The following is a 3773-nucleotide window of genomic DNA, read 5'->3' on the forward strand; positions in this document are numbered from 1 at the left end:
TTTTGATTTAGTTTGCATAAAGCATGTGACTGGGCATACCGGTGATCAGCCATTTACACTACTAGAAATCCACATTTTACCTAGGGTGAAGGCCTTTACCTAGAGCTTATTGATCTCCTCAAGGGATAGTAAAACAAAGGAATAATACACCCTAGGGAAAGACAATTTTCAATAAAAAAAGCACCGGGAAATGGCGCGCAGCACAAAATTTCGGCGTAGTTAGGTTTCCTCCTCAAAGCGCCGCCAGAAAAGCCCAATATTTCCCCCTTCTCTCGAAGCGTCCAGGCGACATCGAGCCATCCTCCACCGTTGCGCCGCCGTGCTCACCCCACACCGTCCGGTCGTGCTCGCCCCCGTCCAGATCCACCACGCATGGTCTATGCAGATCGTTGCTCTCCTACACTGCCGCCTCTCCTTGCCGCCAGTGAGTCGATCCCCCCTCCCCTCCCTGATCCCCATGCTTGGCCGCCCCGGATCCAAATCCACAACCCCAGCGCTCTAGAATATGGATCTCACAGCATACTCTTTTTTTGTGTGTGATGCATCTTCTAGGAGGGACAGAGAACAGGGGGATTGAGACCGTGGAGGAAAGGCTACAGGTGTCGGCGCCGCCCAACAGGAGCCCGTGATGGCCGGTCGGCTCGGACGACAGCGCCGGCATCTACATGACCTTGATGAAGTCCGACCCCAGCTCCACCTCTGCACTGGCCATGACACCATGACGCCCCAGCTACCTAGGTGATGCTGCATATTTCCTCTTGTATTTGTGGCTTATTGTTTGATACACGAATAGTATAAGGGTCTCAGATTCAGTACAATGTTACGCTTGTGTGCGAACCTTTTTTGTTGTTGCTGCAAATTGTTGTGTGCATTGTCTTGACCGTGAGTTAGTTATTTAGCCAAATGAGGTGTTCAACTGGTCGATTGTCTAGTTTTTTAGGAACTAATTACAAGCAGTACAAACACATGGGAGGTTCATTCAAAGTTTTTAGCTACGTACTAGCTGTGGATTGTTTGAGAGCTCCCTCGCACTACAATTTTAGGATTTTATAGCCATTTGCAGTTGCTTCTTTTATTTAGAGCTCAGGGAGTGAAAGGTTGTGAAATTCACATGACCTCTGTTTCTTCATAGATAAGGCCATCACCTCGACTTTTAAAATTTAGTGATGACACTGTTATCCTTTTAGGGATAGCTGTAACTGAAGAATAGCTCCTGATTTCCAGACCTTGGGCATCAGACTGATTTCCTTTAGATCTGTATACTTTCCAGGAGATAGGAAACTAAGGTCAGGATCCCAGAACATCTGCAAGTACAATTTCAGAACTTCATGGTAAAAATGTCCATTATATAATAATACCTTATTAGATTATGCAATGCTCAGTTGCGTTTTTCTAATCTAAGTTGGTCATTGTGCTAGTATTAAACTTTTCTGGTTAAAGTTTAATTTTGTATTTGTCTTGCACTACAGGCTTTTTATTGATGAACCTATTTAGTATATACCCCCAGTTATCTTGATAATTGTTTTTGTATTCTTATCTATGCTAATTTCCTTTAACTTAATTAGCTCAATCAGAGGGTTCTATGTCTATAGACTAAATACTCGAAAGCCGCTCTTCATCATCTTTTTGTTTAATCCATTCGTAGCATAATAGCCTCTACATGCTAAGATGTTATATTATCTCAGCAGGTTCACACATTTAGGATGTAGAAATTAGTGCATTTGCAGTAGTTGTGCACAACATATATTTCATATTATATTTTTGTTTCATTTGTTGGACTATCCTGTCAAATTCAGCAAGGAAGTTAGTGTTTTTCTATATAAAGGGTTGCTATTTCATAACAACAAGGAACTATAGAGCAGTTCCGTCAGGCAAATTGCTTCTGTTCTCCCGAGATATTTCCTGAATCCAAGTTTGATGCCTACAGCACATGGCACATCTTCAGGTTATATATGATTCAACATTGGATGTCCAATTTATGGTTTTTTTGTAGTACTTCGTAAATCTAACGATGGCTTTAGTAGGCTCATTATTGATTGCTAAAAATCGGTATTACATTTTGACAACACATATATTGTAGAAAATTAATTTACGCATGTGCTTTGTTATGTTGCGAGGTTATTGTACCGAGGAGAAGTTTCTAGATCAACTACTATTTGAGAATTCAATGACAAACTAGGTTTTGGTGATAATCATAGTTGAGATCTATTTACAGGCTTTCACTTGCATCACAAATTCTCATGATCATGATTGATTTTTAAGTATCATAGAAGTGTGTTTGAAGTTTCATCATTTGTGTTTCTATAGAGCTCCCAGCCTGCGCCCTTCGCTGCTCACATGCGTGCTGGATCCGGCCGCGGTCGAGTGCGTGCTAGTGGCGCACAGCGTGCTTGCGTCGGAGCCGGACCTCACGCGCGCACCGGCATCCGAGTTCACGTGCGCGCATCTGCGTGTCCGACGCGGAGGCCAGAGCTCACACCCGTGTCTGCGTCTGGACGAGCATGGTGGCTGCCACCGCCGCGTGCACGCGCCGGACCACCTCGCATACCCGCGCGTATCGCGTTCCTCGGGCCGGAGCTCGTTAGCACTGTCTCCGGTCTGTGTGCATGTGAGTTGTTCGATGACATGCCGCACACAGAGAGAAGAAGTGGGGGTCACAGTTATTTTGGAGCCAAAAATGTAGGATTGCCCGGACGCGCCCGGACACTGACTGGGCGTGCCTGCGGATGTATGAGGGGCCAAATTTGCCCAGTGCCGCTGTAGATGCCCTAACATATGGTTTTTCTTGATAGGTTCTGAAACTAGACAGCCAAAATGTCAATACTTTATATGAAAGGGCTCAAGCTTACACTCATCTTGCTAACCTGGAGTTAGAATAGGTTGACATTAAGAAGGCACTAGAAATCGATCCTGAAAACAGGCAAGTTCCATTGAATGGTCTATTATATAAACCTTAATTTAATACTTAGAACTTTACACTGTCAATTTGATTTTGATGTCGCCGCTACTTACTTAATTTGATACTAAGAAGCATGCACTGTCAATTTGATTTTGATGTCGCAGCAACTTACAGGGATGTGAAGTTAACATACAATGCTGAAGGAGAAGATCAAGGAAATCAATAAGGATGCCGATTTCTACAGCGATATGTTTGCCATGATGTTGGCTAGCTGTAGCAAATTGTAGCTAGCTAGCCAATTTTAGACAAACATGCAGTGGTTGGTTAGTTTAGTTAGCCTGTTGTAGCTAATTGTAGCTAGCTAGCCTAATTCTGGACAAACATGCGGTGCTGGTGATATTATGGCATCTGATGTGTATATGTGATTACTGATATCCGGAGTTATCTATATTAATTATATGATTTGACTTATGATCCATAATTATGGCTTGCTTTTGAATTATGGCAATTTTGAATTCAAATTTAGATTCATATGAAAATCTTTCAATGGTACGGTGGTGTGGTAATGCACAGGGACCCACAATCTTTCCCTAGTGCTCATGGCTGTAGGTAAACAACCTTTCCACGTTGGACACCACATCCATATGAAAATCTTCCCCTAGTGCTTGTCCCCCTAGGTAAAGAAGTTCCCCTAGGGTTTACTGTATACACTCTAGGTAAAGAGCCCTTTCCCGTATACTTTACCTAGGGTTCTTTACCTAGGGCAAGCCCAAGGTAAAGTCTTTCCCTATGGTTTTTGCCATTTCACCTAGGGTTTATAGCTCTAGGTAAAATCATAGTTTCTAGTAGTGTTATCTCGTGAGTGAGGAGCGGA

General features: G+C 43.2%; 1 long non-coding RNA gene across 2 annotated transcripts; it reads left to right on the plus strand.

The window, feature by feature from the left end:
- Window positions 1-251: 251 nt before the first annotated feature.
- Window positions 252-3366, plus strand: LOC119327906. 2 transcript variants are annotated; one of them, XR_005158746.1, is made up of 3 exons: window positions 252-424; window positions 553-738; window positions 2793-3366. It is a non-coding gene; the product is annotated as an uncharacterized LOC119327906 (long non-coding RNA). The 2 variants fall into 2 exon arrangements; XR_005158745.1 differs by having other exon boundaries at window positions 3064-3366.
- Window positions 3367-3773: the final 407 nt, after the last annotated feature.

This window comes from Triticum dicoccoides, chromosome 7A (genome assembly GCF_002162155.2).
Source record: "Triticum dicoccoides isolate Atlit2015 ecotype Zavitan chromosome 7A, WEW_v2.0, whole genome shotgun sequence".
Taxonomy (NCBI): Eukaryota; Viridiplantae; Streptophyta; class Magnoliopsida; order Poales; family Poaceae; genus Triticum; species Triticum dicoccoides.